The sequence below is a fragment of the Heliconius melpomene genome, chromosome 9 (genome assembly GCF_056956725.1).
Source record: "Heliconius melpomene rosina isolate 202511_hmr_F chromosome 9, ASM5695672v1, whole genome shotgun sequence".
NCBI classification, from domain to species: Eukaryota; Metazoa; Arthropoda; class Insecta; order Lepidoptera; family Nymphalidae; genus Heliconius; species Heliconius melpomene.
The window spans coordinates 2,825,463-2,839,958 of NC_140397.1; the positions used below are offsets into that span (position 1 = coordinate 2,825,463).

A 14,496-nucleotide genomic window follows, 5' to 3' on the forward strand; every position below is an offset into this window, starting at 1 on the left:
TATTATAAAGATATTTTTTGGTTGAGTGAAGCAAAAATAGGTTGCTATATAGAAGGACAGAGTTAGTTACTCGAAGCGAAATTCAATCTTTCGAACCAATGAGGCCATCATGGTTGTGGGTTTTATCTCCACTCAGGGGAATTCATTATTCAATATTTCCATTCCTTAGCTCTGGTAACAACAATCCAATGCCTTGAAAATTAGGTGGAAAATGGAAAACAGAATATCTTAGCATTAGGTTCCTTTTGCCTATTCCGCTATATGGAGCATTGGGTGAAGATAAAAAAAAAATTAAAATAAATCAACCATTACTCTCACACAGAATCAAACCCACAACCATTTTATTATAATCGACACTTTTCTTTCAAACATAAAAGCTTTGGATAAGAAACAATTAATTTTTAAATAGAAACAAACATTAGACAGCCCTATTGCATCGTGTTTGTTTTTACGTAGACCCGCGAATTCATCGCATACATTCTCTTAGTATGGACAAAATAAGTGAGTCGGAACTACACGTAAGAAGCTGTCTGTTCGTCTGTGTCGCCTGATATAGCGAACTAAATTCAACTCTATTGTTACCACAATAAATATTATAACTTGAAGGTATAATAAAATGGCTACCGTTCTTTGAAGAAAATCAGTTCTATTTATTTGGGTTAAAGTGTAATTTAAAATAACATGTCAATTTTGTTTTGAAACTTTAGCCTCAGATAGGCTAAAAACAACGTGATGATGGAGAAGTAAGCAGAAACGTATTAAATTCGCATTGACGAAAATGCCATTTCGTAGTTTTTCTTCGTGGATGGGAATTTTTGTGGGTATCTCACATTTTTAATGCTTCACGAAAATCGAGTAGATGCGGCAGGTTTTTTTGAAAATTGGCAATAAGAGGTTGGGTAAAACAATATATTTCATTAATGTACGCTGTAAAATTATATTAGTTTTCTCATTTCGAGAACGTTCGAAAGGTAAAAAGGAGCGACGCGTAGATAAATTTGGTATTTTTGGACTATAATAAAAATTGTTGTTTTTAGTAGATTGTAGGTAGGTAGTAAGTAGTTGACTTTAGTAGATGTGCAAATATATAGATAGTATTTACATGTTTTTAGCTTTTAAAAAATACCAATTTTTGCAAAAAATATAATTATACATATTTTAAACGTCAAACTGTAAAATATAACGCGCTACTTACTAAAGAACTTAACTGAAAAACATAATGTAATAATATTTTAATTATCTCACGTAATATATATTAGACATATATTATTAATTCCAATTACACGTTAAGCGGTATTCATATAAAAAATAAATTCTATTACAAAATAGTTTAAACAGGTTAATATGTATTTTACATAATAGTGTTCTAACAACAAGAAGAATATAAAATAATTTATAAAAAGAATAATTTAGTTTTCTGTTTTGTTTAGATAAGCTGTTGCGTTTAGTTTCGCCACCCAACACGCAACGTCTCTATATCTGTCCACCGTTGACACTGTCGCAGTAGTACAGGAATTTGATTGTAAACGCGATGGCTGTAAGTTCGATTCCGATTCGGAAAAATGAAATATTTATTAGTATTTTAATTAAGCACAGCGAATTCCGCCACTCAACACGCAATGCCGCATAAATTCGGCGCAAACTGGACAACTGAGTGTTTTAACACTAGGTTCCCTCTACCTACCCTGCTATATAGCGTACAGTTAAAAAAAATCTACCCGCCTACCTCGGATAACACAAAAGATAAAAGATATTATATAAAAGATATTAAACATCATTCTACTATTTGCTTAATCTTCCAATAAGATCTCCCTTGGATTACTTTTGATTTATGACGGAGACGTCACTCCGGACGTCCAAACGCCATTACTGCCCTCCAAGTGGCCATTACTCGAGGCGATGGACATATTGTATTGTAGCAAGTAAAATTTTATGTTCTTATGAGAAATGCTCATTTGTTTATTTTTATATTATCTTTATTGAAAATAAAATAAAATACCTGTCAAGTCTATTTCGCTCAACTATTATAGATATATTTTGTATTTAATTAATATTTATATGATTTAATTATATTTCTAACGCTAAACTACTAAGGGAAACAGTAAATTTGTGATAAAAAGCGAAATTGAATGGAAATGCTAAAAAATTGGAGATGCCGGGGATCGAACCCGAGGCCTTTCACATGCAAAGCGAACGCTCTACCACTGAGCTACATCCCCGATGAATAAATGTTCCATAATTTTATTAGTATGCATAACTGTAAAAATAACAAAATATACATGAAAAATTACTAACGAGACTGAAAGGCTCCTTTATTTCTCGTCTCTCCATTTTCATGCCCTCATTTGCTTATCTTTAATTAAATGATTGTATTTCAATACATTTAATAAAATATCTTTATATGTAACATATATCATAAGCAGAATTCTTAGCTATATCACAAATAAAAACAATTTAACATAAAAAAAATATTAGACATACTTCTTTAGATAAATTGGTTAGAAAAAAATCGCGAGTTTCGTGCCCCTTCGGTCAACATGTCACAGAAGTAATTTTTTAACACTTATAGCAGCTTTTTTAATATGTCTACACAACTGGCCAGTGTCCCTCTAACAAAAACTAAATAACATAAGATGAAAGTTTTTTTTTATATTATCATTTAGAAATTTCCGAAATCTATATGAGAAATACTATAGCTAATTGTTTTTTTTTTGTTGATCTATCGTTTATTAGAATTATATTATGAAACATACAGGTTTTGGGTTTTAGGTAAAATCACGAAAACTTTACTATTGAAAATTTAAAAATATAAAGCTTAGCCTTTTAGGCACTATATAGTACAGTAAAAAAAAACCATTTCACTTGTTTTATTAAATGAATCTCTTCCACGAGGTCTATCAATCAAGTATATCCCAGCCATGGGGGTAGAAATGGGAAGAATTTTACTAATACAAAATTAATCATAAAAATAAAATAAAAACCTTTACACAAAGAAATCATTTCTAAACTAAAGTCAAGACCTCCTTAGAAAACAATATCTAGATAAGTCCATGCCAGCCTTTTCAAGATAGCACCTGCGACAATAAACATACTTAACGTAATTTTGACCTACTTTGCAAATAGTCGGTACTAAAGTTACTTACTTTACACGTACTATGTATAGTTCTTAACATTAAGTCATAGGGGATGTAGCTCAGTGGTAGAGCGTTCGCTTTGCATGTGAAAGGCCCCGGGTTCGATCCCCGGCATCTCCAATTTTTTTATCGCATGAAAATATTTAATTACTTTCTCTTATAAAAAAATATTACTTTATAATAGTAGAATTTTTTTTGTAGTATATTTATGTAGACAATTATAGTACTAATCTTAATTTACTATTGTACTTTTATTTTATTTTCACGTTGAATCCCGTACATAACAGGGTAGCAGGGTAGAAGAGGACCGGGGACCCTAGTACTTAAGTCTTAAGATACTCCTTGTTTCAGCTGAATTCTGGAGACATTGCGTCTTGAGTAGCGGAACACAGCCAGGAAATGAAAATATTAAATATTTCTTTCCCCGAGTGGGAGTCGAATCCAAAATCTTCACATTAACAATCGCAGGACCTTTTTTATACTGAACTACTTAAAAATATAAACAAATATTAAAAAACATTTTTTTATATTCTGTCGAACATATAAAAAGGTTGCGTAAGTCGAGCTTTCCTCTAATCATCCCCTACCGGTACCGTGCATCATAATGATAGCTCCTCATTCATGACACGTACGCGCTACGCGGCGAGGTATTACCATGCTCGGAGGTAGGAGATTCAAAATTTACGGGTGAGTTTTAAAAAATATAGATAGTTATAGTCTCATTTGTGGTGGTTATATTCAATTTTATTTTGATATTATAGAGTACTAGCGGCCCACTCGCAGTTTCACCCGTGTTAACTATGTTATTATTTATTTTTGTCTCCATGACTACGTCATAGTGACGTCTATGCAAAATTTGAGACTCCTAGCATTTGTAGTAACGGAGTTTCATACAAACTTTCGACCCCAAAAACAACCCTTTAGAAGTCGAATATTGCAAATTCCCGTCTTAGCGAGCACCTACGTCCTATAAGTAACTCCTATGCAAAATTTGAGATTCCTAGCACATGTAGTTTCTGAGATTTCGTGATGAGTGAGTGACCTTTCGATTTTATATATATAGATTGTATAGGCTAGTTATGGCGCAAGTGCCCAAGTATGTGAATGTAAACGAGACTGTAGATTCGATTCCACCTCGAGTGCCGAGGTAACTTGGGGCGTTTAGCTCCGCCACTAAACAGGTAATGCTGGAAGCACTACCACCACTAGGCTCCCACTGCCTACCCTGTTACACACGAGATACAGTCTGAAGCTAAAAAAAGATTAAAAATTTTATTCTTATAATTTGTAGGACAGAAGTTGTCGGTAATGAATATTGTCTATAGTTGCTAAAATAGCAACTGTAACACGAAAAATTAAAAATATACAGAAAAATATTAACATACAAGTATAAAAAATAAATTCAAATACACTTATAATTCACCAAATTTACACAGTTCACTAAAAAAATCATTTTAGAAAATGTAAAAAGGTGGTTTTTTTTCCTAATGAAGAGGAGAAGGAGGATATTAAATTCGACACAATTGCTGAAAATAATTCAATTTCAGTATTAATAATTTGGCTCTACATTATATTATAACAACTTCTTTCCATTTAAAAACAAAAAAACAAAGTCAATTTACAAATAATTCCGTAAAACTTAACATTCTAAAGCTGTGAGAAGAAATTTTATTTCCGAAATAATTTTCCGTATTTCCATCTTGTTTTTCGTAGGTATCTGTGACAGGGTGCCGTCATGCCGGTCACGTCGCGCTACGTGCCCCTTTATAGCGGGATAGATAAAGGTAGATATGTAAAGTTAGATATAGATATATATAGATATACTTAGGGAAGTCAATACTACGTTGAATAACTTCCTTAAAGGATCACGTTTTAATGAAGTTAAGACGAATTAGACAGGTAAATTATAATACTTAATTTGGGATGCCAGTCGTGGTTGTGGTTTCGATTCTCACACAACGAAATGAATATTTATTATGTTGATTTCTTCGCTCTGGTGTCGAAGAAAAGTGCGGCGTTTAGTTTCGTCACTCAACACGCAATGCCTCCAGAATTCGGCTAAAAGCACAATGCCTTAACACTAGGCGCCCCGTGCCTACCCCACCGCATGCGGGATAAAGCGTGATGCTGAAAAAAATCTAAACACTTCCAAGCCACGTGACTACGTAAGCCGTATCAACATAAGTGTTAAAAAAGCTGATTAGTATATTATTTCACATTTGTTTGTAGAAAAATATAAACCCATAAACTTATACAATTTTGCCGTGTACTCAAAATCCTAAACAAATATTAAAAATACAATTTTTACACATGTTTTTTTTTTATATATTATAAAGAAAAAAATAATAACTAATTTGTTTTTAATATAAAATACCACAGGAATCTATTCTATGAGAATTTGCCAGTATTATCCTATACATCATTTCTGTACATCTCTTCTAATAGGGTTAAATACTTCATCTAACGCGTGAAGATATTTTTATGGGCAACGAGGAATGCCATCAGCAACGGATCTCGCTCCCTTTGACAACTCCATGATTTAATACACTAGTGCTATTTGATTATAACATAATCCACAATTTATAAGGCCATTTTAAATGATAGGAATAATTTTATTATTTAATATTATTCAAAAGAGCATTTAGTGATATGGTTTCATTTCTCTGCTCTGAGAGGTGGGGCGTTGAGTTACGCTATTTTTATATAAATGAGATAATTTTAGAGGTCTTCGTGCTGCAGTGGGAAATCGTGTGACTAAAAACACGACGGTTCTGGGTTCGATCTCTAATTCCTAGTGGGAATTAATTATTTACAATTCCCTGCCTTGGTAGAAAGGTTTCAGGCACGTTTCGAATTCGAGTGAAAAGTGGAGAACGGAGTGTCTTGACAGTAAGCTCTCTCGGCCTACCCTACTATCATATATAGTAAATGTGCAGTTTAGAATTTTTTTTAAATCAACTCCTGTTGTAAGTCTCACCCATGTTTCCAATGCTGAAATGCTTTTTCAAATATAGCATTTTTCAAATATTGGCTAGAATCAATGATGAAATCACGTAGGTAAGGAGATTTATATTGAAAACTGGCACTTTGCACTAGCTTCGACTGGTTTCCTATGCGGTTGTGCTATTTAAAATGTATAATGTGGAAGAATTTTCTCATTCTTTTACAGGTTCACTTTTTTTTTGCATATCAGTGTAGACAACCAGACACAAAGATCTCGTGTAAGAGACATTCCGAGCTCCAATTTGAACCTGAATTATTATATATTGTAAGTTGGTTAACGGTACTTAACGCCGTCGTCTATCTTTTCGAATCGAAGATAATATTTTCTAAGGTCGAGATCGAACCTACGTACGGAACCGTACGTTCCCGTTCCCGTCCCACTGCAACAAAATGAATACATTTTCTCATATTTCAAATTAATTTAATATTTCAAGTTACTTCTACTATTTTTATTTTCTTTTATCCTTTAATAATACAAAGTAGCTATGTAATTCTCTGGTAACGAAGCAAAGCGCAAGGTTGAATTCCGCCACTCAACACACAATGCTTCAAGAATTCGACAGAAAGTGGAGAATGGAAGTATCTTAATGAGAATGTAGTGTTTTAAGACTAGGTACGCAAGTTCCCTCTACCTTGCCATGACGAGATAGAAAACCATCTGTGTAAACTCTACAGTGAATAAAATCATTTTGTATGACTTCATTAACATTTTAATATAATATTTGCATACTGTAACTAATTACAAATCCAGGTTAAAAAAATAAAATAAAGATAATTCATTCATTTATATTTTAATAAATACTAAATTGGAGACGTGGTGGCTTATTGGGTAGTATGTCACCTTCGATCAATTATAACCTTATTTTGTATAATTTTTTAAAGTATTATATTGAGAAAAATTACTAGGTCGAGAATTTTTAAGTTAAAGTGCTCCACAAGGCTTCCTCGTCATGGCTACAGTGGGACCTGAAGAAGACCTAAGAAAAATTGACTTACAATGATCTCTTTCTTCTTTTCTCTCCTCTTCATCCAAAAATTAACAAAAAGACATATAAAAGGACATTTTGTTGCATAAGTCAAAAGTTGAAACAAGTTTAAATAAGTACTCAAGCAAATTAAACCTATATATATGGAAAAATTATATTTGGAATAACGCACTTGTCATTCATATTTCATTCATACCTTTATAGCTTAACCCACTGAAAATAAAAACATGAAATTTACGGATATCATAAAAAAAAGAGAAAATAGAGCATAAAACGTAGAAAAAACAAAAGTTACCGCAATCAAACGAGCATCGACAGTAAAACAAATGTAGAAGTGATCTCCAAGTTCATTTACAGCAGATTGACAACAGCGTGGTGGTGGTGGTGGCGCCCTGCAACGCGAGAATTAGCAATAAAAACTTTTATACTATCCTCCTGGGGTAAAGGGAAGGTGAAATTATAGGGGATGTTTTTTTCGATAAAATGATTTTTTTTTATTGTTTAAACCAAAATTTCTGTAAAAAATCACTTTCAAAACATTTATTTATTTACGCTAATATGATATTAGTTAATAATGTTTTTATTTCCGTCAGCATCTTTGGCTAACGTATTTAAAGAAATGTACTTCTATTTAAGTCGGTTACTACAATCAATTGCGTTCAGTTAAGTATGTTAATGTTTAAATTTTAATATTAAAAACTTACATTAACTTTGTCCCCTAGATTAATATATATTTTCTTTTAGTTAATTTACCGTTAAAAATAATAATTAATAAAAAAGCACCCATATATTACGGATAAAAAATCGAAATGGCATGTCCATGATCTCCCAGGCACATCACTATTTCGTAGGGCCATAATTCTTGGCCGCACCTCATTTGCATTTCTTTATTGGATCGCGGGGAGATTGAGAAAAATTTAGGCTTTCCCTTTTAATTAAGGCTGCACTTCAAATAATAATTATTTGTTAGTACATGAATGTTTAAACGATTGTTTTTCTTATCTTCAAATATCACCCTCATCTTGTATAGTAGGCGGAGAAAAACATTTAAGTTGCTATTTAATCTTAAATCGATTATTTTAGTTTCACGCTGTATCCCGCATATAGCGAGTAGGCAGAGGGAACGTAGAGATAAAAGAAGACACCCCATTTCCCACTTTCCGCTGAATTCTGGAGACGAGTGTTGAGTGGAGGAATTTAATGCTAATCTCCATTTATTCACTCGGAATATATAAAAAGTCACAACAAACTCTATTCCTAGCTCTTACTGAACAAAAGAGTAAAAAAATACAGTCGAATTGATAACCTCCTTTTCTTACAGAAGTCGGTTAAAAATTAATATTGTTCTTTATAAACAATGCACTTACAGTACTGTAGATACGCGTATATGAGTCTATATAATTTTGTTATCGCAATCATTCACGGAACGTTTAAAACAATTTTCTGTTTTTTCGCAACCGATCCTTATTATATATTGTTTAATGATTATATATTTATTACCGATAAGAAATAAATTAATGTTTCCGTGTGTCCGTGACGAAATGGTGCTGAAAAAATACCCATTCCTGGCCTTAGAGGCATCTCGGACAAATCGAGCAATTGTATTCGTTAATTGCTAATTAGGAACGCACCTTGCATTAATGTGAATGGATTTTGAAATATGGTATTTGTTATATCTGAGAAAACAGTTGTTTTTAAAATAATTTCTTTTAACCGTACAATCTACTTCCTGTGTTCTCCATACAACGTGATATTGGCGAAGTGATTAGTGCTCAACTGGCACGCTCGAAGCGCCATAAATAAAGAACCGAACCGAATTTCTTTAAAAAAAACCTTGAATATAAATCTACATACGTATTTAACCTATATAAAACAATTTCGAATTATAAATAAAATGTATTTACCAAATTTCATAGAGTGTATGTTAAAACTCACTCACTCCTGTATATCTCGTCATAAGAGTCCAATCTTTTAATTAAGGTCATGAAAACCTAAGTAGAAGCTTGCAATTATCTAATTAAATTATTGCCAAATGATTATTATTCTATTCTATTCTATATTCTTGTTTCAATATCAAGTTAAAAATAAATTGAAATAATTTACAATATGACCTAATATCAATGACCGCCAACATTTACTTTACAACCAGTTTATTCAAAATGCTGATCACATATTACATACTTAAGGCTTTCACTTCGTAACCAAATGTTGTACTGTATTTTTCATTCTACTATCATCGGGGATGTAGCTCAGTGGTAGAGCGTTCGCTTTGCATGTGAAAGGCCCCGGGTTCGATCCCCGGCATCTCCATTTTTTTTATTTTTACTATTGTTTTTTTTTTCATTAGAATTAGTGAGTACTAATCTGCTGATTTGTTTATTAGGTAGTAGTATTTTTGTAATTTAATTTAAATTCGTAAGTATATTCAATATTCAAACCAAAATTTGGACGTAGTAGGACGATCGGATATTTGGATTTGGACGACTTGAAGCCCCATTTACCGCCTCTATCGTCCAAGCGCTCTCAAATTGTACGCTTGTTGCCACAACGATATTTGTATACAGTTGGTTTTGTTGTCTTAATACACTGGTTTAAATCCAATATTCCAATATTAATAAAAATCAATAAATAAAAATAAATAAATATAAAATCGAAACCAGAAACTACATATGCTAGGAATCTGAAATTTTGCATAGGAGTTACTTATAGGACGTAGGTGCTCGCTGAGACGGGAATTTGTAATATTCGACTTCTAAGGGGTTGTTTTTGGGGTTGAAAGTTTGTATGAAACTTCGTTACTACAAATGCTAGGAGTTTCAAATTTTGCATGGACGTCACTTATAGGACGCAGGTACTCATGGAGACATAAATTAATAATAACGTAGTTCACGCAGGCGAAGCCGCGGGCGGGCCGCTAGTATTTTTATATATAAAAAAAAATATTTCTTAAGCCAAATACACGAACCTATGTGTATATATTTGACTTCATAACAATAACTCATTCTCAATATTAAGCAGCCCGGCAGTTAAAGTAAGATCTTACATCTGTAAATTCGCGCAAGTAAACATATAAATTGACAGTTATAGCCCATTCGAGCGCAATCGGCGGATGAGTCCATACATCTGCACCGCCTTCATCCATCTCGGTAATGGCGCCGTACCTCGCGGCTACCTTGAATCTTTTATAAGGGAATCTATGTCTAGGAAATAGTGAAACAGCGGGATTAAAAAAAATGGTATAAGTGTAACGAGACGCTTTAGAAAGACAGGTTACATTTTTTAAAGTTCTGAATTATAAAAATTTTGATTCAACAAAAGAGCAAGGAAGAATTTAATTAAGCATAGATAATGAGGATTTTCAATAAAATACATATTTGGAGATGCCGGGGATCGAACCCGAGGCCTTTCACATGCAAAGCGAACGCTCTACCACTGAGCTACATCCCCTATTAAAGGTTTTATATGAATATTCGTTTCAACTCTAAAATCTAGTAAAGTCCTCAAAGGCAACCTTAAAAAGATATCCATTTAATACAATTTAATAATATACCTACGTAACATGTAATTTAGTAAAATCTGCTTTACGTTATATCCTGCACACAGTAGGGTAGGCAGAGGGAACCTAGTGTCAAGACACTCCATTCCCCTTTCCGCCGAATTCTGGAGGTATTGCGTGTTGAGTGGCAGACCTCAACGCCGCGCTTTCCTTCGACACCAGAGCGAAGAAATGAAAATGTAAATGTAATTTAGTAAATATGAAATAATTACCTCGTATTAATAACATAGCAATGAAAATCTAATAGTCTTTGTTACGATAGCAGTTAAATTACATACAAGTAATACTAATTTTCGTTTTTTACTTCACGAACCTTTATTATATTTTTATCCTCATACAAATAAACTTCCACTTTGGGAACCTAAAATAAAATTATTATCCGAAACGTGAAAGACATATACCCAAACATTTATATCACTATACGTGCGGTCTAGCAGTAAGCAAAATAAATCGTAACCACAAGAAATATGTCGCAACACAAGTAAAAGATAAAACGGACATTTTTCAAAACAGGAAATTTATGGCCGCTCAATTGAATTTCACACTTGATTTGGGCGCGCGTTTGAAAAATCCTTCCGCTTTTCAAATTTGGAATACATATGTCAAATAAAGGCGGGAAAACGCGGTGTTGCCCGCTCAGGCGGAGGGTCGCCATGTGTCAAACGGAAATAGTTATTTATGGGGCCCATTCACAAATTGCATTCGGCCGAATTGATATATTGGTATGTTTTATATGCAAATGTGATCTAAGATGAATGTGTTGCCCCAGAAACGGATATTGAATGATTTAGTTGACGTGTTAAGCTGAATGATGCTCAACTACGAACCAAACCAATGGAGGCGAGTCGTGTAGACGCGGCTAGTTGTGGGTTCGATCCCCACTCGAAGAAATGAAATATATATTTAAATTCATTTAAACATTAGCATGTTTATTTAACAGATATTTGTTACGTGTTTATAAATATCTAGAAATCAGTAGATATTTAATATTTTATTTTCTCGCTCCAATCAATACACAACTTGCGACAACTTGCTATATGTATACAGGGTTAAGCTGAAAACATTTATATAGCACTATTGTTTTAGTTTCAAAATTGAAAATATTAAGATCGAACCCACAACCGTCGCGTTATAACCACACGCTTGTGCCATTACGCCACAATGGCCTATAATAATTATGTAAAAAACTATATAATTACACAGGTTAAATGTCAGGTGGTAAATGTAAGAAACTACTTAATAACCATAATTTATTGTTCCTCTTTCACTTGTACACACTTCTAACACTTTACACAGCACACTTAACACTGTTTCTATATAACACTTTACACTTATACACGTTTTAAAACGCATAGTTCCAATAATGACACAGATTTTAAATACTTGAAACACTGTCACAATTTTACACCTTACGAGAGGCAGAATAACGACGTACTGACCCAATCCATCAAAAACGTCACTTTTCATAGCCGTTCCCTTCCTCTTTTATAAATAATTATGTGGGTAGTATTATTTTATTTTCTATATAATACCCTCACACTGACAATTGTCTTACACACAATATGAAAAAATAGTACAAGATTAAAGTTAAATAACATAATATTAAAACATAATACACAGTCACGAATATATAATAAATCATACTATAGGTTCAGTAAATCAACATCTGTTCGCGGAGCGGGAGTCCGAAGGTCAGTTCGTGGACAATAGACTTAGATATTGTTGCTATTCAATATGGATCGTAAAACTGTCTGCTTATGTCGTAAGGCTGCTAAAGTTGGAAGTAAAGGAGTTCATAGGAAATGTAGCAGTATGCTTGTGAGTTATATGCTGTGGCGCAGGTTACGGGAGAGTGTGGTTCTAAATCACACGTAGAGAAATTTAATAAAAATTTCTTCCTGGTTTTTCAGATTATAATGGATTGGAACCTACGACCGTTCAAGTGCTAAAATTTACTTTTATATATTATTAAAATGAGGTCAAATAATTATTATAAATAAAATAAATCTCAGTCAATCATTCTTAAAAGAATATATATTATTTTATTAAATATATATTATTTTTATTAAAAATAGGAGAAGTCGTGCCGCAAGGATAGGTACTAGCGTGTGAATGTAAATGCGATGGTTGTAAATACGATTCCTACTCGGAGGAGGATTCCTACTCGGGGGAGTTAAATATTATATCTTTTCATTTATCTTGTTACAAGGCAAAGGGCGGCGTTCAGTTCCGCCGCTCAACACGCAACGGCAATGGAAGTAAAGAATGGTGTGTCTTAATAGTGTTAAGACACTCCGTTCTTCACTTTCCGTACTACCTTGCTATGTGCTGGATGTAAGCTGAAGAGTAAACAAAAAATATAGTAGTCTTAGGATAAAATATAAAACAAAGTTAATGCGCTATAACCAGATCTTACTCTACTTCAACCTCTAAACATGACATTATTTCAATATAGATGTCACGTGCTTTAAATTTTGACGTCAGCCTTGCCATGTCCAGTACAAGTTAGGGCTGCCAACGTTCTTTAAAAACTACCAATTTCGTAGAAATAATTTATATGCTTTTCAAATAATATTTTTGATTTTGTATAAAACTATTTGAAAAATATTGAATCTCAATTTCGTTTGATTTGTATAAAAAAATAATCAGTATTTTGTTATCATTACAATAAATATATTTAAAAAGTTAAGATTGTACTAAAATATTTAGTAAATTATTTTAAGAGCTAGAAGACAAATTTACTATTCTGTTCTGATATTTAATACGAAAGAAATTTTTAGTAGTATAAAAAAAATTACAGTTAGTAACACTAAAATTCTGATTAAATACAGATTGTCATTTATTATTGTCATTTTCTAAAGCCCCAGTTTGTGTTATACGCTCTTTCTGCTTGTGTGTTGTTTACATTTTTAATTTAAATTTACATTTAATTTTACAACATTTAAATGGATTTCAACGATAAAGTCGTCCTTATTACTGGCGCTAGCTCCGGTATTGGGGCAGCTACAGCTATATATTTCTCCAAACAATCGGCAAAACTATCGCTAGTGGGCCGAAAAGAAAACAATTTAAGAAGAATAGGTCTATACTGTGAGAAAGCAAAAGGAATAAAACCTCTGACCGTCGTAGCTGATTTAACTGAAGATGCGGACGTCGAGAAAATTGTTAACGAGACCATAGAACATTTCGGAAGAATAGATGTTTTAGTGAACAATGCCGGTATTGTCGCCATGGGAGGCATAAAAAATTCCAGCATTGAAGCATATGATAAGGTAATGTCGACAAATATGAGAGCCGTGTATCATTTAACGATGCTCTGCACCCCACATCTGATTGAAAGTAAGGGGTGTATCGTGAACGTTTCCAGCGTCCTCGGCAGTAAAGCTAGCTCTATGGCATTAGCTTATAACGTTTCAAAAGCAGCACTAGATCATTTCACGAGGTGTACTGCGTTGGAACTGGCACCTGACGGCGTCCGCGTCAACTCTGTGAACCCTGGTTTCGTGAAGACCAACATAATGAAGAACCTCGGCTTAACTGACGATCAATTGGAATTGTATGCTAAGAATGCTGTTGGGAAGACGCCGTTGAAGAAGATAGTGGAAGCTGAAGAAGTCGCGGGCGTCATTGCTCATCTGGCTAGTGATAAGGCTAAAAGTATTACTGGTACTTGCAATGTCATAGATGGTGGAAGTATGTTAGCTTAAATCTCAATACAACATAGTATTATTAAAAAACTCATTTATCTAGATTCTAGTCAATGATGTTAAAAATGATAATTATTTATTTTTATTAACAATAAGTTTTAAAAAATATA

The 14,496-nt window shown here is 33.1% G+C and overlaps 4 non-coding genes across 4 annotated transcripts; 2 read left to right on the forward strand and 2 right to left on the reverse strand.

The window, feature by feature from the left end:
- Positions 1–2,147: 2,147 nt before the first annotated feature.
- On the reverse strand, positions 2,148–2,219 carry TRNAA-UGC (transfer RNA alanine (anticodon UGC)). The gene has a single exon. It is a non-coding gene; the product is annotated as a tRNA-Ala (tRNA).
- A 963-nt stretch (positions 2,220–3,182) lies between these two features.
- On the forward strand, positions 3,183–3,254 carry TRNAA-UGC (transfer RNA alanine (anticodon UGC)). Its single transcript has one exon. It is a non-coding gene; the product is annotated as a tRNA-Ala (tRNA).
- A 6,107-nt stretch (positions 3,255–9,361) lies between these two features.
- TRNAA-UGC (transfer RNA alanine (anticodon UGC)) lies at positions 9,362–9,433 on the forward strand. Its single transcript has one exon. It is a non-coding gene; the product is annotated as a tRNA-Ala (tRNA).
- Positions 9,434–10,498: 1,065 nt separating this feature from the next.
- On the reverse strand, positions 10,499–10,570 carry TRNAA-UGC (transfer RNA alanine (anticodon UGC)). The gene has a single exon. It is a non-coding gene; the product is annotated as a tRNA-Ala (tRNA).
- Positions 10,571–14,496: the final 3,926 nt, after the last annotated feature.